Source organism: Thalassophryne amazonica, chromosome 11 (genome assembly GCF_902500255.1).
Source record: "Thalassophryne amazonica chromosome 11, fThaAma1.1, whole genome shotgun sequence".
In the NCBI taxonomy this organism is placed as follows: Eukaryota; Metazoa; Chordata; class Actinopteri; order Batrachoidiformes; family Batrachoididae; genus Thalassophryne; species Thalassophryne amazonica.
In genome coordinates this window covers 29,961,297-29,984,545 of record NC_047113.1, presented here as the reverse complement: position 1 = coordinate 29,984,545, position 23,249 = coordinate 29,961,297, and the positions used below count along the sequence as shown (strand labels likewise).

At 43.8% G+C, this 23,249-nt stretch overlaps 1 protein-coding gene and 1 long non-coding RNA gene across 2 annotated transcripts in view; both read right to left on the bottom strand.

Moving 5' to 3' along the window:
• The window catches only part of LOC117519815 (protein diaphanous homolog 1-like), a 307,697-nt gene that overhangs the window by 9,175 nt on the left and 275,273 nt on the right, over positions 1–23,249 (bottom strand). The window lies entirely within an intron of this gene.
• On the bottom strand, positions 1,340–21,734 carry LOC117519816. Its single transcript, XR_004563436.1, has 4 exons — positions 21,724–21,734; positions 21,396–21,399; positions 7,372–7,374; positions 1,340–1,475 (listed from the first exon to the last, which is right to left on the bottom strand). It is a non-coding gene; the product is annotated as an uncharacterized LOC117519816 (long non-coding RNA).

Sequence of the window (23,249 nt, the reverse complement as noted above, 5' to 3'; positions counted from 1 at the left end):
TCCTCCTCCCCCCAAGTGAGGAGTAATTACTAAACAGATATTGTAATATTTTTGTTAAGTCCTTTGAAATAAAACTGCACTATATGCACATCTTGACTTTCATTTCAACACAATTGTAGTCATGCATAGAGGCAAAATTACAAAAATTCTGTCAATGTCCAGCTACTTATGAACCGGTGTGTAATATATTCACTGTGTGTGTATTGTTTCCATCACCTAGCTGTGACATTGAATAAATTCTACATCCACTTTGTATGAAGCCTATGGGGAGAAACAACAGGAAAAATAAGACTGATATCAGTAAAGATTTTACTAGTGGGTGTAATATTGCAGGAGTGTATTTACAGTGCTGAGAGATCCCAAGGCGCAACGAGTACAGTGAAATAATCATATGTTAATAAATAAATAAATAACACTCAATAATGACTGCCTAATGATCCAATGATAACTCAGTCTAACAGCAGTTCGTGATGGCATACTGTCACAAAAACGGGGTGCTTTTCGTGACAGGGGGCATTTTGTGATGGGGCACCAAATGAGGGGTGACACAGGGGTTCTGGGGCGGGGATGGGTTCATGGTTACCATTAGGGGAAGGGAGAGATTTAAGCTATGGGTATGGTTAGATTTAGGAGGGGAAAGGGTTTGAAATAGTAAAACAAAAACAAACAAAAAACCCCCCTGCGTCATGAAAAGGTGACTCATTTCGTGATGGGGGTATGAAAAAAAAGTGTGAGACTGGGCTGTCTGTAGAACACTGTTGTACAGTATGTCACTGCTACATTTTTGTAGAACACACAGTTTGTCCAAAATAACAGCAGTGTGGTTAAAAAGTGAGTAAAGCTCAAAATCCTTAGAATAGCTTTTATTTCCTTACATGCACATGCACTGGGAGAACAGCACATTGCTTTCCAAATCAAAACATGAAAAAAAAGATCAAATTTGTTATTACTATGCAGAAAGTTGAAGAAAAAGTAATATTAGAATGTTGAAAAAAAAACAACAACTTAGCTGTATTTTTCTTTGCAAACTCGAACATGTAATGTATAAACTGAAAAAAGCTTTAATACCATTATATATAACCACTGATTCTGAGAACTGCTTCACATCTGTGTTGCATGGAGTCGATCAATGTCTAGCACACATATTCCAGCTCAGATTGACTGGACTACATTCCACAATTCATCTGCATTTCTTGGTTTTTGCCTAAGAAACAACATTTTTGATGTCACCCCACAAGTTTTCTATTGGAGTAAGGTCTGGGGACTGGGTTGGCCACTCCATAATATTAATGATGTTGCTTGCTTGTTGGTGTGTTTGAAGATGTCTTGTTGAAACACCCGTTTCAAGGGCATTTCCTCTTCAGCATAAGGAAACATGAACTCTTTAAGTATTTTGATGTATTCAAAATGAGCCATGATCCCTGGGATGTGATAAACAGGCCAGACACCATAGTATGAGAAACATCTTTATATCACTGATGTATGCTCCAGCATGCTTCACTGTCTTTACAGTGTACTGTGGCTTGAAGTCAGTTTTGGGGGGAGGGGTCACCTGACAAACTGTCTGCAGCCCCTAGACTCCCCCCCAAAAAAAACAATGTTGCTTTCATCAGTCCACAAAATGGTGCACCATGTCTCTTTAGACTACTCAGTGTGTACTACAGCAGATAACTGAAACAATCATGCAAATGGTGATAAAAGCATCAAATTCGGCAGAAATACTCCTTAGACATGCCTCTTTTGAAAAAGAAAAAAAAAAGCGATTGACTTTTCAATTGGTAGTCAGGTAGGGGTCAACTGAAGAATTACACAGAGGTCAAAATTAAAAAGATGCTTCAATCATATTGAAAAAACATTCCACATTATTTGCCTGATCATAAAGATTACAAAAAAGTATAGTTTGGACTATCTGTGACTAAATTCTATGGAGTTACAGGATAAAAACAGCAAGAATGGTGACAAAGCTTAGTTTCATTTTGTACAGGGGTCAAAAGTTAAAGTTGCTCCAATTTTGGTAAAACGTGATGCAAATTATTGGTTGAGCTAATAGTATTAATAAATTGAATAGTTTTGACAGTGTTGAATGCTTGGTCTCCAAAGTAAAGGTCAAACAAGGTCTACGTACATGTGACATATGTTACCCTGTAACGCGATAACTAGACTTTCTTTGATCACCCTGGAGCTGATCACTGGCTCAGTGTTTGCCACTGTGTCTTTTCTTCATTCCATTTGAATGGTGGTTTTCCGTTTTCTTACATGTCTTTCTGTTTTTGTTGCCATTTTAAAGCATTTGAGATTGTTTTTGCTGAGTAGCCTATCATTACATGTACTTCTTTATGTTTTCCCCTCTCCAATCAAGTTTTGAATCAAACTTTGCTGTTCTTCTTGTCAGGAAAGATGACTTTAAGCTTGCTCTCAGCTTGTTTTCATCTTGGAGTATAATACGTGCCATGGGATTAATATACATGCTGTTGAATTAAACTGCACAGTTTTTGGTACCTTCCAGGAGTAAGTGAGGTTATGCCGGACTTTTCCATTGCAAATGGGGAGGTCCACGGAATGAACTCGGTGGTGAAGACGAGGGAAAATATCTAAAAATGATTCTAACATGACAAGTATGATCAAATGAAGTAGTAATGTGTTAAAATTAAGAGTTGATTAGAAGATGTATTTTACGAATAAGTGAAATGAATGATTATATGAGTTGTTTTTCATAAAGAGTGCAGAGTCAGAGAAAAAGAGGAAGTGAAGAAGATGTCGCAAGTGGGGCAAGAAAAACTGATGTGAAACAACTGACCAAATGATTAAGATGTTGGTAAAATATGAAATGAATAATAAGGAATGAGAATGTTTGTCTATGATCATATGAATTGTTTTTATGTGAAAGAGAGTTGTAATGAAATTATTGAATATGATTGATGTGAATTTGAAGAAATGATTTAAAAGAATGAATTCTCAGAAAAGCTGAAGTGTTAACAGAAAAGAGGAACTTGAGAAATAAGTTACTGGTAGGGGCTGCGGAGATTTCCAGTAAAGCAGAAGGAGAAGGGAGGAGGTTTTGAGTCAACAGCGTCCCCATGGTAACCAAGATCATCAGAGGACGACTAGAGTCAAGAACATATATAACCTGTTAAAACACCAGAAAACGGGGTTATTCTTCTAGGGAGAGGTGCTGTTGCCACTACTCCCCTGCTACGAGGAGATCACAAGACTTGACCATCTTGTGAGCATCAATTGGAATTGTGGAGTGAGAGGATTAGAGCCATAAAAGATCATTTGAGAGAGAGTTCAACTCCCACTCAGGCCGTCCAGTCACGGAGTAGCAGAACGATGGAGGATAACCACTGGCCTTAAGTCTGAGTGGGGAATGTTCAACGATTTCTCTCTCAAGGAATATCACAGCATACCAGAATGGATTAGATCAACTTGTGGTTGGTTGAAGATGGAATAATATCTTATGTGGATTAACTTTGCTGAAGGATTACAATATCACACAAGGATCGTGGTCAGCCAATGACTGATAGCTGATGAAGAGGAAATCAAGTTCACCGAGCTGGGGACCCTAACCTCAAAAACCTTCTTCCCTCACTCCTAGAAAAAATTGTTAAGAAATCAATTCAGTCCCAGTCAAAGTAAGATCAGTCAGAATTATTGAATTAAAAAATCTCTGCCAATCATTATTCTAATTATATTTGAATTACTGTTGTGAAATTATCACCATATAATCTATGTTGATTATGTTATTGGCACTTGCAAAACCTGCAATAAAATTCCAAGCATGCAGTTAAAGTCTTAAGGCTCAGACATTGGATTATTGATGCTTCTTAAGGTGTGAAAGTTAAGTTTATTGGGTGTTCAACATCAAAAGGCTCTAAAAGGTTAGTCTGGTTTTTTAAATGAAAATAACACATCCTGGGGACTCGCTGTACGAGTCACTAAATTTAAAATCTAGCAACATTCCAAGAGCCCTGATCCATAAGAAGAGAGCTGCCTTTAACGGGCGTGGCCGGTTCGTATCCTGGTTCCTGAGAAGGCTATTCGACCGGGGTGCGAGATCAGCTTCAGCGGGGTGGACGTCCGGATGGAGGCAGTGAGCAGCTAGACGAATCTCCTCGCCACCAGCTTGAACAACCTTTGTGTAGCCCTGCCGGGTAATACCCGTGGAGACACGAAGGTCGGACCCCAGAGACGGAGAGCTGGTTTTACACAAACACACTCATCGGAGGGTGAGTGTGTGCCGTGTATCTAAAAGCAGGATCTGACACGTGGCGCCCGAACAGGGACCTGACAAAGTGTAGTCGGGTCCGAGGAAGAATCCTGGCCAAAGGAGAGTCTTTGCCATTGGGCAGGTGGAAAGCCCCTGAGTAGATCACCAAAGTAGACAGTGTTGTGGAGAGTGTTGGCTGATGGCCTGTATAGGTCCAGTAACGACTTGAAACATATCTGTCCTCCAGAGGTGTGAAAATTTGGAGGCGACCACCAGAAGGACCAAGTAAAGACAACAGGAGTAAGTATCCCAGGGAGCTGGGATCAAGGACGAGAAGCAGATGTGTCACTGCTGGATCGTCTGGACTGGGACGAGAAGCAGACGGGGATAGCCTGCTAGATCGTCACGAAACGACGAGGAAGGGAAGCAGGCGAGGGAACCTGCTGGATTGGATTGTCAAGAAAGCAGGTATGAGAGTATACCGTGCAAAATGATGATCTACAAGAGAGAATAGGATCATCACCCCGTGAGGTTCCTGAGGGGAGAAGTGGGAAAAGGAGCAGCTGATCTGGAATTAACCTCTGGAATTAGCGCTGAATAGCCAAGTAGTCTGTCACTCATCCCTGACTCAAGGCGCCAAGAGAGGCTTTGAGAGGTAGACGACTCGAGATGACAAAGACCATAGCTGAAGTCAAGGAGACGACAGTGGTGGAATCGACAATCTCAGCAACCGAGAGAATAAAGAGAGAACAATCATTATGAAACAGTAAGTTTAGTATTAAGAACAAGCAGTGAAAATATGGTTGAAGGAGAGCCAGGACCCGTAGCAAACCCTGAATCCGAACATGAAGGGAAAAAATAAGTGAATTTCCGGCCACACAGAGTGGTATTGTATGGACGAGGATATGATACTTGGCCAGAAACAGTTCAGAAATATGTCATAGATGAAAGTGTGGAAACTGATGAAGAACGTTTCAACGAGGACATGGCAGGAATTATACACATATTAGGGATATACTATCCAGGTAAGCATAAGGAGGGGCAGATCCTGGCCGTTTTGAAGAGCCCACCAGTCCCAAAGGACAAGATGGAGACCAGAGAGTGGCTTATATGGTGGTGCAAACTTCTCGGAGAAGAGTGGAAAAGAGGACAAATCACCACCTTAATAAGCCCCGAGAAAAGTTATGACTCCATAGTAAAAATGACAGCTGGGTTGTTGGAAGTAGAGATGGTCCTGGTTGATGTTAAAGCAAAATCAGCGTCCGTATATGCTGAGTTTAAGTCCACGGCAGAACGGCTAAAAGGGTTAGGAAGAATGCTTAAGGAACAATATCCTATAATGGAAGATATGAGTGGAAGTCAGATCCTCGATAATGAAGACGAAGGCAAGATAGACTCCCAGGCCGAATCCAAACAAAGTGATGAGGAACACAACCCAGAGGTAGATGGAGATGAATCGATATCCCCGGGAGGTCCTAATCCTGGGGGAAATGGTCAAGAATATAAAAGCCCGGACCAGCTCCACACAAGCTTTGACCCAGAGTGGCCAAAATTGCCCCTAGGAAGTGTGAGAGGAACAACCTCAACAGTTAGAAAACAGACAGAACGCCTGGTTGAGCAGGATAAAAGACGAAGAAGCCTTCAGGGAGTGTCTGGACAGATAATCCATCAATCGCTGGAATGTGGACCCAGAAGCTTGGGACAGCTTAAAGCTGAAGAATGTGTTGTTGGACCGAGTTACTATATTAAAGAGGAAGGGCGTTCGCAGGAGATCTTTAGAAAATCTAAAGCAAAAACCCACCATGTATACACTGAATCTGACTACATGGAGGAATTGGATCCTATGCCCGAAGGAACCAAAAAAAATGGTGGCCCAAGACGGAAGACAGGCATATCATTATTTTGGCAGTCCTTGGGATATAGTCTCATTGTCTTCACAAATCCCAGACTGAAAATTGCCAACCGAAAATTCTGAGCAAAGCTCAAGGAGCGGGCAGGCAGAGAATACCAAGAAGAGCTTAAGAATATAAAGGGGAGAGATCTGGACGGAAGATCGATGGTGATAACAAGCGCACCACGAATGGCTTATCATGCACTCATACATGTGCCCTTTGAAAGCTACCCAGGGAGAGAAAATTCGATTGAATACATGGAGGAAATGCTGAAAACTCTGGGAACAGCTATTGATTTGGCCAAAGAACGCCAGCATCGGCGGGTGGTAATATGTGTGGACGGATTACGATCTGGACATATGACATGGGAAGAGGCAGAAAAGGATGCCATGGCAGCCGTGAACCTACACATGCGTACCCCAGGAGCGTGGGGATCAATGAGAGAAATTGTGGTGGTCACTAGCAATGAGCAGGAGCAAGATCGAGTGAGAACGGCACTTGAAGCGGTGAACCTAGGACCAAGTAGAGCAGGTCCAAGGAAGGGTGCAGTTGGAGCTAGTGGAGTGGCAACTAGTCCCCCGCTAGTGATGCAGTCCATCCCCACGGCGACAAGTGAGAAAAGATCAGTTCATGCTGTGGGAGTGCAGCAATTAAGGATTAAAACCCCATGACCAACATTAAAACGAGTTGCAAGTGGGCTCCAGACTATCATACACCCCACAAGCTCCCAATCTCGGATGAGAGAGCCTTTCCAGGCTCCTTCACCGGATAATGGAGAAGAGAATCCTATATTCATCCCTCTACCTGTCGGAAATGCCGACGCATCCGGGTCACCCCGAAAGTCGGAACAAAACAGGGAGCTTCAACCACGAGACCCACATCCTTCCCATGAATCTGATATGGATGACGACCAGGAAAGAGAGTCTGAAGAGGAGATCAATCCACAAGACTCGGAAGAGGATGAACCACTATCTGTGGTAGGGGAAAAAGAAGTCTCACACCCAGAACTGCGAACTGGATGCTACAGAGGACAAAAGAAAGAAGTTGGGGTGTATAATGTGTGTGTAGCATCAAGGAGAATTGCAAGAGATGTCAGGGTCAACCCAGTGGAGACCCGAGACAAGCGACAAACCTATGCTCCAGAAGTTGGACAAAATGGGTATGACATCTCAGAAGAGTGGATTGAGTGACAAGATGAAAAGAAAACTCTTGAGGTAACAGCAACTGTCGGAGAGTGGGCTAATGTGCTAATGTGGCCCTTCTATCCTACACTGACTGCCTGTAAAGAGTTAACAAATAACTTCAGAGTCACCTATTTAGGCGTGGCCCATGATGTGATGTTGAGAAAACTAAAAACAGCAGCTTTACGCTGGTCACGGCAAGTGTTGAGAGAAACTAATGAAGAAAATCTGGATGATGAGGGAGAAACAATTCCACCATCGTCAGGATTACAAGTGAACCTCCCAAATCAGGCCTTTCCTGCTGGATCTACAGAGCAAAGTCTGCCAGCAATTCAAGCTGAAATTCAAGCAGACGGCAGGGAATTCCGGGAATTCAAAAAATTAAAGATGCTAGTGAGAGAGAAAGAACCAAATGAGGACCTAAAAGACTATTTGAAAGAAGTGTAGCCCCTTATTGACAGAGCTTCTAACAGCGAAGAGGGTAAATCTATGTGGCTGGCCCAAGTTACCAGTCAACCCATCAGTTGGGGTGAACCAGCACGAAACCATTATGCCAGGTTAGTGTTGGAAGATCCCAATGATGAAGATTCCTACATTGCTCGAGCTAAAGCTGGACTAGACAAAGGTCAAACATTAGTTCAAGTGTGGCATGGGCTAAAACAGACGATTTTGCCACAACGCTATGTTAGGGCACTGAGAGAGGTCACTAAGGGAAGAAGAGGGGAGATAACCTTTGTGAAAATGCCCATAGACGGCACTACAGTCCCACAAATGGACGCGGTGGTGAAGAGCTGGGATCTGGAGCAGCAGTTCTATGAAGAAAAGAGAAAGAAGGAGAGCACACCGAGATCAGGACAAAAACCGGTGGGAGTGGAGAAAAGAAATTCAGTGCCTAAACCACCACCTCCTCAGCCGCATCAAACACCACAGAGGAATAATCAAAGGCCTCCAGCTGGACAATGGAGCTCTCGGCCAAGAGGTCCACCACCTCCACCGCGACCTACACCTGCACCTCATAGTGGTGGCTATCTCCCTAAAGAGGAGTACGACAAATTAACTCCAGAACAAAGGAAAGCCCTCCAGGAAGTCCGCCAAGCCTCAGCGGCAGCTGGAGGGCAGAAGATGTAATGGCTTCGGAGGCGCGGGTCACGCTAGACCAAGCCTAATGGGAGGGGGACAATATCTACACTGATGTGGATGGAGAACCGTACCTGGTGGACACGGGAGCAGAGGTGTCCATGACCCGCAGAAGCCTCGAGACCAAGGGATATCTACTGATCCAGTATGCGAATGCGGCAACGGAGGAAAGACCATTTGGAATATGGAAAGGGGTAGTTTGGATAAAAGGCTCCTTTAATTTGATAACGGTCAAGGATTTGAGAGAATTGCATCGGCCCAAAAGGCTTCGAAATCTAATAAAACAAGTGAAAAAATTACAGGTAAAAGTCGTATGAATGGATATGACTCCAATTGGAAAGAGTCTGGTAAGCTGGTACAAAGAAGTGGATGTACCAGCTGTCACAGAAGAAAAGATTGGAGAAAGTAATTTCTCTGAAGCAGGGAAAGAAAAATTGAGGGAAATTATCTCCGAAGCTAAAGTAGCACGATTTAAAAATGATTGTGGAGATTTGGGGGCTAAATACATTCATGTTATCGAAGGAGGAGTACATCCACCGGTGCAACAATATCCCTTGAACCCTGGAGCGGTTGAGGAAATGGATAAAATAGTAAAAGAATTGGAAGCTTTCATTCGAGTGGAATTGAATCCGATCACTAACAGCCCCATCCAAGCAGTTAAGAAGCCAGAGTCGGCAGGAGGAGGATGGAGATCAGTAATCAACTTCAAGGCTCTCAATCGACGAACAATAGCCAATAGAGCGAGTTTGATAAATCCCCAAGGAGCACTGAAAACGCTCCAAATTAAGAGATACAAATCATGCATTGATCTGACAAATGGATTCTTTTCCCTGCGATTAGCAAAACAGTCACAAGGGAAAACAGCATTCACACATAAAGGGAAAAGTTATGTGTGGCAACGACTCCCTCAGGGATACAGAAATTCACCAAATGTGTTCCAAGCAGCAGTAATGGAAATATTAAAAGATCTGGGAGTAACAGTCTACATTGATGATGTGTTTATCGCAGATGATGATGAAAATGAACACCTAATGTGGTTGCAAAAGGTGATACAGAAGCTCACAGAAGCAGGATTAAAACTCAACCTGAGGAAATGTCAGTTTGGACAATTCAAGGTTAACTATTTGGGATTCCAGGTATCATCAGACCTGGGACTCTCAGAAGTATACCGAGAAAAATTGAGTCAGATTAAACCACCGCAATCTGAGAATGACCTACAGAAAATATTGGGATTATGTAACTATGTGAGAGATCACGTTCCACACTATCAGAGATACGCAAAGCCCCTTTATGCTCGTCTCAAGAAGAAACCTAATGGACAAGAGCAAAAGCAATGGATTTGGACAGCTACAGATCAGGATTGCTTGGAAAAGCTAAAGAAAGCCATTCAAGACGCAGTTAAGCTGGAGCCGCGTAGTCTGACTACTCGTCTGCTAGCCGAAATAAGATGTGAAGAAGAGGATTCGGTGGTAAAAGTGAGCAACGAAGGAGGGGGTATGGTAACTTTGTGGAGCTATACTCTGTCTTCGATTGAGAGAAAATATCCACCGGAAGAAAAAGAACTGGCAGTCCTGGCTAGATACTGGAGTGCGTTAAAAGAACTTGCACAAGGTCAGGGAATAAAAGTTATCACTCAAAGCCAAGTCCACCGGTTCCTAAGAAAAGGAACTATTGAGAGTACTAAAGCCACAAATGCCAGATGGGGAAGGTGGGAGGACATCCTGCTAGACCCTGAGCTGGAAATTGGGCCAAAACAGTCGGCGACAAAGAAGTTGCCGAAGGAGAGACAACTCCCTATGGAGCCATACGACTGGACTATGTACACCGATGGGTCGAAGAAGGGTACAGACAATATAGCTTATTGGGGCTATATTCTGAAGTATCAAGATAAAGAGAAATATCGTCAAAAAGGTCAAACGCCAGGGAGTGCCCAAGCTGGAGAAGTTACAGCAATACTGGAAGGAATCTTGGAGTTAACCAAGAGGAGAGTAAAAAGGGCTAAAATGGTTACAGACAGTCATTACTGCGCACAAGCCCTGAAAGAGGACTTATCCATTTGGGAAGAAAACGGATTCGAGGGAGCTAAGGGGAAGCCTGTAGCTCATATGGATTTGTGGAGGAAAATAGCCGAGTTGAGGCTAACAATGGACTTAGATGTGGTACATAAGAAGGCCCATGTAAAAGAAGGAGCACATTGGAGCGGGAACGAAGAAGTGGACCGCTATGTGCAGCTGAGAAAAGTCGTCGTTGTCGGGATCGAGAAGTGGGAACAGACACCCAAGGGAAGGGTAGTTCCAAAAGAGTCCGTGAAAGAGGTGGTGCTGGCCGTACATGAAGCGCTTGGCCATGCAGGCACCCTTCCCACACGGAAGGAGCTGGAGAAGCTGCAACTTTGGATTCCGAGAAACCAAGTCTGCCGAGTCCTCAAAGACTGTGAAGTATGTGGTTGATACAATGCAGGACGACGAGGACAAAGGGTGGATGGTTTCACCATAAAGAGCACTGTTCCATGGGGATCAGTATGCATGGATGTTGCCGGGCCCATGGGGGTGACCGGTAAGAAAGGAGAAAAGTATCTGTTGGTGCTTGTGGACTCTATGTCGGGCTATGTGACTGTTAAGCCTGTGAGAAAAGCCAACGGCAGCAGTGTGATCAGCATGTTGGATCAAGTGTGCTCAAATCTGGGGATACCTAGGGAGCTGAGAACGGACAATGGGACACATTTCCGTAATGCTCAGGTCGACCAGTGGTGCCAGGAAAATGGAGTAATGAGAATTTACTCGCCCCCATACACCCCTCAAGCAAATGGAGTCGTGGAAAGGGCTATTGGACTGGTGAAAAACTGGATTGGGAAGAATGCTAACACAAGGGAATGGAATACTAAGGCCCTGGAAATTGGACAGGCCCTGAATGACCGCCATCGTGCCGGCAGGCCCACCCCTTCGCAAGACCTGAACCAACGCCCATTTTCGACCCCGGAAGTGGGGCGGAGTCAGAATAAAAGGGACGGAGAACCAGAACCAAAGATCCCATTTAAGGTTGGGCAGAAGACGTGGGTGAGAGCTCGAGATCACCTAACCAACACTGCTGTTAAACCTAAGTATGAGACCACAGATACAGTAGTGAAGATACTGGACAGCAACACAGTAGAATTGAAGAAGAAGGGAATCCAAGGAGCAGAGCAGCTGAAGCCAACTCCTAACTAGACGAAACCAGGAGCTAATCATGGCCAAAAACAACCAAGATCTTCCACCCTTCGTCAGAGTGGCCACTGTCAATGGGGTGGTTGCCTTAAGAAGAACAAAAACTGACCTCTGGGCAGGCAGAGCCCTGAGGAAACTATATCATGCAAAGAAAGGATTTTTATCTTGTGAAAAGGAGATATTACAATGGAAAAAAGTTGAGAATCACTGTGTAATTTGCCGCGAAGAAGTACCGCTGACGGTCCAATGGTCGGGACCTGGGATTAGAAAACCCCCAATTCCAAGTGGGGCAAAACATGAGTTCAAGCAAATACTTCACAAGCCGGTGAAGGTTTTGGATGCACTTGTATGTGGGTTATGCCGACTAGCCCAGTTGCCAAGAATGGTCTTTTACACCCAGTGGGAGATACGTGGAGACGATGTGGATATGCAGGTGTGCTCATGCTATTGGAATGGACATGCGATCGAGTATTGCCCGGTGTGTAAAGCAAAAACTCATATGGGAAGAATTCTGCATGTGGCAAGAGCAGAAGGATGGCAAGTGAGAAGGTTTTTGGACCCCCTGAGGACCTGTCACACCGATGAAGCCTGTTGGGCTAATCCTGCAGCAACAGTTGCACTTGATCAAGCTGAAGGGAATCAAGGCAGCGGTGACGTGAGTCCAACGGCACCAAGTGTCTATTTGATGTTGGAAACAACTAGAGCAGGAGGAAGTAACCAAGCTGCAGGAGGTGGTGAGCGAAAGCCGTCTTTGTTGCATAAAGCTATACATCAAAGTTGGTCCCATGATCCAGAGTATGGGCAAACTTATGACCCTCCAATGGACAAAGTGCAAATTCCACTGGTGTTCAGAGTGTATAGAGACCCGGAGCGACCCGGATATACAGACATGATGGGAGGACTGACCGATGATCAGAAGAAGTTCTAAAAAAACCAGAAATTCCACTGGAAGATGCAGAAGAGGTGCCACAAGAAAAAGGGGGCAGAGAAACCCTCATGCATTATTTTACCACTGGACTAGATGCCTGGGGAAATAAAGCAGCAAAACCGAAGAAGAAGTCAGCCGAGTACCACGTGACACCTGAAGAATGGGTGAGAAAGAGGAGGATACAATCTTTGGGGGGAGTGGCTAGCAGAGCGGACACTCCTAGTAGGCCGGACCAAACACTTAGGGTGCGGCTCACAGTGCTGGTGGTGTTGGTCCCCTATGTGGGGGTTTACTCTGTCGGGGCACATGTTGACCTCCTGGAGGAACAGCAGCAGTCGTTACACCAACCGACTCAAGGTGAGGAAAAATCAGGAAAGCCTCAGAGTCGCTGGATGTTTCCCTCCATTTTCCACGGGATACGGAAGAAGTAAAAAGAAGCGGCTGTTTGCAAAATGTCGCAAGGACCAGATGTAAATAGAGTACCCATTATCAATAATCGAGGAAGATTTGGACCCTATATACAATGTGGCATTGGTGCTGAGAAACTATATTTAAATTGGCCAGAAAAAGATTTTGATGAAGAAGACTGGGAACTAGCATCTAACGGATATTATGTCTCAAATTATGAATATAAAAGAGATGGCGACTTAACAGAGACAACAGGACAAAAATTACTTGCGGAACGAGTGCTTAGTGAGGAAAGTCTGCGGCATTGGTACATAATAGGACGCCGAAAACTACCCCAATCGGTTCCAAGATGTCCGAACACATATCCCTGGATATTAAATGTGGTTTACCTACAACTCAAAGAACTGAGATTCACATTGAGATGGGGGATTAATTACGTTGAGCCACTCCAAGGAGTCTATGTTGAAATATACCTTAACCAGTGCTTGATCTGGACGACAAGCCCCAACATGCGACGTCAAATGTACAGACGGCTGCAAAACCCAGGATATCACGTTTTAGATAACCAGACATTAAATTTGAGAGTTATCGATCAACCTCGGGCCTGTATGAGCTGCCTACCCCCAACCGTACCAACAATTTTTGTAAATCAAGACTTCTTCTACCTGTACAAAAAAGGAGTCTGGAACTGTTGTCAAGTAAGGAAGATTCAGCTTCAAATTGAGCCTAAGGATCAAGAAGAGAAGCCTATAGTTCCCCTTTATCTAGCCTTATCACAGACCAGGTATTCTGTAAAACTGTTTTGGCAGCATTGGCAAGATCTATGGAACTATGTACCCCCACATCAGGTACAGAGGATCCCTGAAGGACCCCTCCCTAAACCTGACAGGATAATTGTTACGATGTGGAAGTGGGCGTGGAAAGGAATGGATTCAGAGCTTAAACACCCATCTCCCATCTACACTCATCTCTTTAAGAGACAACTACTCCCTATGGTGGTGCATCTTGGGAGAAAGAGAAGGAAACCGATGGCGGAGTGACAACTCACTCTGAATCATGTTGCGGACCTTCAAATTGGATGAAAATAATGTAAATAGTCTACAATCTAGGCATGGAGGACTTACACCATACTTGGAATTACCCTACAAGACAATATGTTTGAACTGGCCACAAAAGGATTACAAAGAGAAAGGATGGGTGCTGGGAACAGGAGGATACTTTGTAGATAATGATTCGTATAAAAGGACTGCTGACCTTGCAGAGCCTGGACTGTACACTCCTCTGGAAGCTATCATGGACAAAGTTGGACAACACTGGTATTGCCCTGGGGTCGGATGGAAGTTTTACCCAATTCCCCGGTGTCCAGATTCATTTCCCTGCATCTTGAATGTAGTGCATGTACAGAAAAGGGGCTACAGGTTTAAAATAAGGTGGGGACCTAATTATGTTGATCCATTACAGGGAGTGTATGTGGATGTTTGGCTTGGATTCTTCCAGATTTGGACCAGCAGTCCCTATATGTTTAAAAGACTTCAACTACAAGAGGCACGTTCAACTTTCTATTTGATTGAGAACCAAACTTTGCCAATATGCACGACGGTACAGTACCTTGACATCGAGTATGGCGGATGTCTCCCACCTATTAGAAGTGGACGGCAAACCAGAGTACTAGTGGGGCTTTGGCAACCCCCAAGGGCTATACTGATACGACTTAGCATAAAGTCGGGAAGAGGACTATTCCGGAGATTGACTCCTCTGTACTCTGTGATGGTGCAGTATGTCTACAGTGGAATGGCATATCGGGACGCCTAAGAAGATATCTTGCACCTATGTAGAAAATTGAATCCTGCACCTTCACAGTGTTTCTACACACCCCAAGGACCACCGCCTGAAATGAAGGAGGTGACAGTCGTCACTTGGAAATGGGCGTGGTGAGGACTAGATATTAGACTCCCATGGCCATCTCCCTTGTTAGTCACCCTTCTTCAGCAACGAGCATCAAGCGTTTCTGTTGGGAACACGAGACAAACAACAGCACCTAAGATCATCTATCTCCGAGATGGAAGGACCACGGGAAGACAGCGTGATCAGTGAATTCTACTATGAAAATGTTGGAAGAAAGCAGCAGCAACAAAGCCAGCCGCAAAAGAAAAAGTGCCTCCAATGTTGGAGTTGGATGGCTAAAATTACAGCATTGTTAGTCGGCGTTGCTGTACTACTAGCTATCCTGTACTACTACGGTAGTACGCCCTGGACCTTAACCCATATCAGGGTCCAGTACGCAACAACTAAAACTTTCCAACAGACATGTTGGGGAGTTGAATCAAGAAACATCTACATGATATGGGACCAGAATTCTACAGAGAAATGGGCAAAGATGAAGAACCTAACCCAGCAGATGCTAAAGAATAAGTGGCTGCAATACTTGAACGACAGTGGGGAATTTCCAACCATCACCACCAATTACAACCTGACCACCGGAGCAGATATCCTTCAAAACGTACAAATAAGGGATCAAGAGGTCATCGTGATAACCATCTTACATTTAAAACAAAAAGAGTGAAGAGAAGTAGGCTGCACCTGGATAAGACCTGAACCTGGCGAGCCAGCCTGGTATTGCTCATGGGGATGCAGAGTACTACTAGGCTATCGAGCAGGATATTGGGAAAAAGAAGCTGTTTTTCCAGCATTACCAAGACAGGATGTTTGCAGACTGATAATGCCTACCTGGAAACATTGGGGTAATTATAACCTCACCTGTGACAACACCCGCAGCAGAGTGCCGAAAGTGGATACAATATCTACAACAGTCTCTCTGTTGAACAACGCTACCGGTATGGGAGCAGGGATATTATATTCCAAACTAACCGCCATCCCACCAGCAGCATCGGTGGGATCCACAAAGATATCACCAACACAGGGAAAAACCAAACCACTCCCTACATCGCCAACACAAGATACCCAGCAAGTATTAGAACCAAAAGTTAAAAGTATTGGTAACGCGGCTAAAAAAAGATGGAAGAAGATTCATGATTATTGTGTAAAAGAAAAAGTAGCAAAATTAGATAGATGTTATTGGAATCGACCTATTGAATGTAAATCTCAAAACTACATGGTGCTTGCACCAGTCATCGATTTGATAGACAGGATTGCTTGGAAACAGAAACAGGAGGCAAAATATGATGAATGGCTTAACAACACCTTTCCGTGGGTCTGGAGCGTTCCACTGATACATTTTGAGGGGAATTTTCCAAAGGGATACACGTGGACTGGGCATAGTTTGCGGGGTCCACATATAGCAAACTTCTATGTGCAAAAAACTACCAAAGCCTGATGATGGTCAGTACCTCAGGAGGATTTTAGAAAGATTGATCAATGTGTGGTGAATAGAGTTTATGAAAACTTACATGAGGTAGAATACCATAGTAATTTGGCCGAAGGTTCTGGTAAATCCCCCCGATGTCCTATAGACCAAATTAAGACAAGGAATTGGCTAAGATGGGTATATAACTGTAAACAGTTGTTACAGATTCCAACCATTAAGGGGACCCTTCAAGCATGGCAGGAAGAAGTTAGACGTAGTAAGGACTATTTGGATCAAAGTAATAATTATTGGGTTAAATATCAATACATCGCCACGGTCTACTCCAGAGACAGAGCTACTTGGTCCAGTGTACTCTGGAGACCAAACCCTTATGTTACGCCACGGCCCTGGAAAATGATTTGTAACAGACTTAATACCACATGCACGATAAGCCTTGCCCGCCAAAATTGTAGGAATGTTCCTGGCTGGGAAGGATATTGTGACGCTTACTATGACGGCGAGTATGACACTTGCGGCCATCAAACAGTTTGGGAGAAGAACAGAGCTGGCGCATGGATAAGAGCTTTTCCACCCAACGTTGGATGTGCCAAGGCTGTCCTGGGACATGGAATGTCGAAAAGGAAGCAGGTCCTAGGCTGCATAGTGCCATTTGTTGGTGATGCTTTGATAATGCTTGAGGAAGGATATGCCTTCAAGAAAAGTCTATGCGAAGGACGAATGGTTGGGACCCAATCGGATTTACAATAATGGTACATGTGAATCGCCTGCAGAACATTGGTTGAGCTGTGGGAAAGGAAGAGGTAGGCATGAATGTTCTTGGTGGGAAAGAACGCAAATAATAGCTGGAGGAATCATCACCACTTTCGCTGCAGAGACCGGAGAAGTCATTAAAGAAGGTCTCGAAGTGGTGACTGGTTGGATTGGACATTTGTTTGGATATCTTTGGCCCTATCCGTTAATCATAATAGGACTTATTATTGCTGCAGTGATTGGATATGTTTTGTTAAAAGGAAGTTTCGCAGCCGCCCTGCGCTTGTGTGGGAGGAGCACACAACGCAGTGAGATGGAGCCCCTCCTCCGTTAGGGGAGGAGCGATGAAGCCTACAAAGCCCGACGCCGAGACACGCACTGTTCATTTTGACTTGGGGGAGTGAAGAAAGAAGAAGCATCTACGTAACAGCGTACAAACTTAAGGAGATAAGCAAAAAGAATAAGAGAGCACAATGTCCAACAATACTGGCGATGTAAATGACACCATCTTCAAAGTGAGTAGAGTGGAGTTTATTGCACTACTGCTAGTATGGCTGCTATACTGCTGTGTCGGCCGTTGGGACTTACGACAACCACTGCGAATAGTAACGCTACTACATGGATGTGTCAGATTGGCGATCATCAATCTGCACCACGGTCAGAGTGACTTAGGGTTATCTCTGTTCGTCACTCACATCCTCGGTCGCTTTACTCTCCAGTTTGACTGTTGGGGAATATGGCAGTACACATCAATTACAATTTGGATGGTGATAGATATGACAGCAATCTTTTACGCCCCGGCAGTAATAGCTGACATTGTGTGCGAAGCTGTGATGACCTTGACCCTGTTAGCGTACATAGCTACGTTAACTGGAGCCGTACAACGCAAGAAACCCTGGCTCTACAAACTTGGACTTATCATAATTTGGGGCTTAGGATGGGGAATATTATCAGCTTTATACTGGCTGTCCATGGTTAGTCAATTACTCCTGCTGTTATGGTTTACGACCTATGATGCTTGCTTCCCGCGTATGGCTCCTTCAGCTACAGCGGGAATGACAACGTCACCACAGTCCTGCTCTCCTATGGTGATCATGAGGCGTCTCTGGTGTACATCTGAATAATCCCGGCGAACACTTCTGCTTGCTTGCAATATAACAGTTAAAAGACTAATATTTCCTCTTACACTACAGGGGGATATAAGCTGTATTCATTGTCAAGCCACCCTGGAGCAAGCGCTCTACTTCTGGGAGATAACACCGACTCTGTGGTGCCCGACGTGTTATGGCAACAACTTCCTTGTTCAAGTGGCACGGGGAATAGTGGGACGGAAGGATACTTCTTTTCTGCCCCAGGTACCGTCAGAAGCATACTTAAAAATTGAGATCAAGGCAGACGTGATCTGGCATTCTCTCTTGATTGATCAATTACGATCTGACACTATAGTGTCTCCAGAAGGATATATGTATTGCCCCCCGGGTTTACCAAAATGTGGATGTATCCTACGGGAATAAGATTCTCCACAGCTCATCTTGCCGATGGCTGGATCGTGGCCATTGGTCCTTCATTACCAACAGTTCCACGTTCACCTCCACAGCGCACTGCGGAGGTTGGGGTGCAAACCGAGGAAATGAACTGGTGTTTGGAGGCCCTCACGCAGGTGTTCCTGGATGAACACCTTCAACAGCCTGAGCCTGAGGATATTCTCGCTGAGGCTTCACCTCGAACGAAGGATACATCACTGCGGCCATCTACACCAGTTACATAGTGTTATACACCCGTCACCCCCACTTCACCATGCGCACCATCGTTCCCTGATGGATTATCATCTCAGGAATATGAGGCAAATCCGCCTCCATTGGGATTACCATCACAATCACCACTACTGGAAGGGCAGCCTTCTGACGGCGACGGCAATCTACAGGTGGGCGGAAAGGAGTACGTGGTGCTGGATGAGTGTCATTCAACTCCAGCTCCTCCTGTTCTGTCTCCAATGGTGGATGAAAAAGAAGTGCTCACCCTTCACCCTGTCGACGACGACGAGGATGTTTTTATGGAGGTATAGAGAGATCGGCGGAGCTTCAAGTCATGGAGGGGGTGTCAGGAAAGATGACTTTAAGCTTGCTCTCAGCTTGTTTTCATCTTGGAGTATAATACGTGCCATGGGATTAATATACATGCTGTTGAATTAAACTGCACAGTTTTTGGTACCTTCCAGGAGTAAGTGAGGTCATGCCGGACTTTTCCATTGCAAATGGGGAGGTCCACGGAATGAACTCGGTGGTGAAGACGAGGGACAATATCTAAAAATGATAGAGTTGATTAGAAGATGTATTTTACAAATAAGTGAAATGAATGATTATATGAGTTGTTTTTCATAAAGAGTGCAGAGTGAGAGAAAAAGAGGAAGTGAAGAAGATGTCGCAAGTGGGGCAAGAAAAACTGATGTGAAACAACTGACCAAATGATTAACATGTTGGTAAAATATGAAATGAATAATAAGGAATGAGAATGTTTGTCTATGATCATATGAATTGTTTTTATGTGAATGAGAGTTGTAATGAAATGATTGAATATGATTGATGTGATTTTGAAGAAATGATTTAAAAGAATGAATTCTCAGAAAAGCTGAAGTGTTAACAGAAAAGAGGAACTTGAGAAATAAGTTACTGGTAGGGGCTGCGAAGATTTCCAGTAAAGCAGAAGGAGAAGGGAGGAGGTTTTGAGTCAACAGCGTCCCCATGGTAACCAAGATCATCTGAGGACGACTAGAGTCAAGAACATATATAACCTGCTGAAACACCAGAAAACGGGGTTATTCTTCCAGGGAGAGGTGCTGTTGCCACTACTCCCCTGCTACGAGGAGATCACAAGACTTGACCATCTTGTGAGCATCAATTGGAATTGTGGAGTGAGAGGATTGGAGCCATAAAAGATCATTTGAGAGAGAGTTCAACTCCCACTCAGGCCATCCAGTCACGGAGTAGCAGAACGATGGAGGATAACCACTGGCCTTAAGTCTGAGTGGGGAATGTTCAACGATTTCTCTCTCAAGGAATATCACAGCATACCAGAATGGATTAGATCAACTTGTGGTTGGTTGAAGATGGAATAATATCTTATGTGGATTAACTTTGCTGAAGGATTACAATATCACACAAGGATCGTGGTCAGCCAACGACTGATAGCTGATGAAGAGGAAATCAAGTTCACCGAGCTGGGGACCCTAACCTCAAAAACCTTCTTCCCTCACTCCTAGAAAAAATTGTTAAGAAATCAATTCAGTCCCAGTCAAAGTAAGATCAAATCTCTGCCAATCATTATTCTAATTATATTTGAATTACTGTTGTGAAATTATCACCATATAATCTATGTTGATTATGTTATTGGCACTTGCAAAACCTGCAATAAAATTCCAAGCATGCAGTTAAAGTGTTAAGGCTCGGACATTGGATTATTGATGCTTCTTAAGGTGTGAAAGTTAAGTTTATTGGGTGTACAACATCAAAAGGCTCTAAAAGGTTAGTCTGGTTTTTTAAATGAAAATAACACATCCTGGGGACTCGCTGTACGAGTCACTAAATTTAAAATGTAGCAACATTCCAAGAGCCCTGATCCATAAGAGGAGAGCGTTCGTATCCTGGTTCCTGAGAAGGCTATTCGACCGGGGTGCGAGATCAGCTTCAGCGGGGTGGACGTCCGGATGGAGGCAGTGAGCAGCTAGACGAATCTCCTCGCCACCAGCTTGAACAACCTTTGTGTAGCCCTGCCGGGTAATACCCGTGGAGACACGAAGGTCGGACCCCAGAGACGGAGAGCTGGTTTTACACAAACACACTCATCGGAGGGTGAGCGTGTGCCGTGTATCTAAAAGCAGGATCTGACATTCTGAACAATGCCTGGAATGACCCATTTTACTCAGACTTTCAGAGAGAAATGTACTACAACCATCATGTACATCTCCTGCCAGACATTTTTTCATTATTTCACAATTTTCAGAACAACCTAATATTCTTTAGTCTTCACTTTCTGTAAAAGAATACATTTGATACATTTTTTCTTCATGTTTTGATTTGTAATAGAATGTGCAGTGTTCCCAATGCATTTGTGTATAAGGAAATAAAAGCTATTAGGATTTTGAGCTTCACCCACTTTTTAAAAAGCACACTACTATTATTTTGAACACAACTGTACAAAAACAGGAGAGCGTTACAAGAATTTGCAGGCATGCAAATGTGGGGAAGTGTGAGATAAGAAGGTATGAAGGAATTTACTGACAAAGATTTAAGCTACCTCAGCCAACATGGATGACCTTGGGAGGCAGACATCTCTATACTCTTATTTTACCATCACTACAGCACAACTACTCTTGCTTATCATGGACTGTTACAGTTGTAACACTAGCTTAATTGTGTATTTGCACATGTAGGCTGAACCTCCATACAATAAGTGCCACCATCTTAGCAGGGACTTCTATTGCCCTCCTCAGGCTGCACAGGGTAACAATCCTGCTCAGCAATGGAGAAATGGCGCAACCAGTGACATCATGTAGTACCACAATTGTCTGTGGATTACTACTAATATAGAGGCTTGTATTTATTGTCTCTGTTTAGGCTCAGATGATAAATGTATGTACTTGTTGCCTATAATATACTGCACACTAAGTGCTAAATGTGCATGTGACATCACAACTGTTTCAGCAGTGGCTTCACTGAAGTGTGCTTTAATACTGATCATCTCTGTTTTTGTGTGTGAACGTCTGTCAAAGCATAAATCACTGTAGGGGTCTTTATTTTTTTTCTGCATGTGCAGGCAGCCTGCAAATCCAGCATGTGCCTTTAATGTTGCCATCGCCTTTATTTCCATGCCCCTGTTGTGATTGGTGCTTTGTCAACTAGTTGCTGTTGATTGGTTACTTTGGCAAGGGTCTTGACCCAGCAGATGGGACTATAGTGACTGTTTAGGCATGTCATTCTTCCAACACTATGGTCTGCTTATTTTGCTCTTTGTGTACATACACAGAGAAAACACACAAAGAAGGTTAATGGCACAAAGGTCACATTTGGTCTGTATTTATATTAAAGGACCAAGACATGGCACTGTTATAAAACAGAAGACTGAGACTGCAATGTGTGCAAGGTTGTCAGGCTGTCCACTGGTCCTGAGTGTGTCTGTCTGGGTCTATACATTCGTATGCAAACATCCATCTATGTCTTTGTGGTGGCATGCAAGCATCTGGCAGTTGTTGTGTGTGGTTCAGAAGGGGGCAGGCTGATTCCCCATGCAGCCTGTTCACTCAGTGCAGTGAGATGTGGTACAGGTCAAAGGTTAGGGAGTATATGGCCTCACAGCCTCGTGGCTGTCCATTCAGTTGCACTGCTGTAACATAGCGAGTACAACAACACATTCAATAGTCATTTAGCAGCCTTAGAAAATAGTATGATGTTTTCTTTCTGTCACCACAGGTGCAAAAAGAGGGGAGGGGGGCAGCCAAATATAAAAGCAGAGGAAAAAGGAAAGGCAGATGTACACTCAATCAATCAATCAACAACTTTATTAATCCCACAAGGGGCAATTTCATTTGAGCAGTCGTTTAAGAAAAAAAAAAATATATATATAACAACAATAAAAACAAATAAAACAGACTTAAGAAGTTAAAATGAATAGCAAGAATAAATAAATAAATAAAAACATGGCAGACCTACGGAGCATTTAAAAGTCGAATTGCCGAAGGTATAAACGACTTTAAAAACCAGTTGGTTCTACACACCAGGGATGCATAATGGCGTCCTAAAGGAAGCAGAGTAAACTCTCCTAAAAGAACATGACCTGACATAGACAAGATGATTTCAGCCTTCCGGAGGATCTATTGATTACAAAAAGAATGTAAGTCTCTTTGTTTCACGCCGATAATCTTTTAACAAATTTGAACAATGTTGTTCAGGCTGTTTCTGTCTTTCACAGAGAGGCTGTGAAACCAGCAGATAAATGAAAAAAACAAAAGACTCAATAAAAGACTGATAAAACGACAAAGAATTGCAGGCCTGACAGAAAAAGAATTCAGTTTACAGAGAAGATAAATTCTCTGCTGTCCTCGCTTCACAATGGCGTCTGTGTTCACATCAAACTTCAGCTTGTCAAAGATAGTCCCCAAATACTTATATGATGTGACAAGTTCCACTTTTTCATTGTGTATGATACTCTCCTTGGCCACCTCC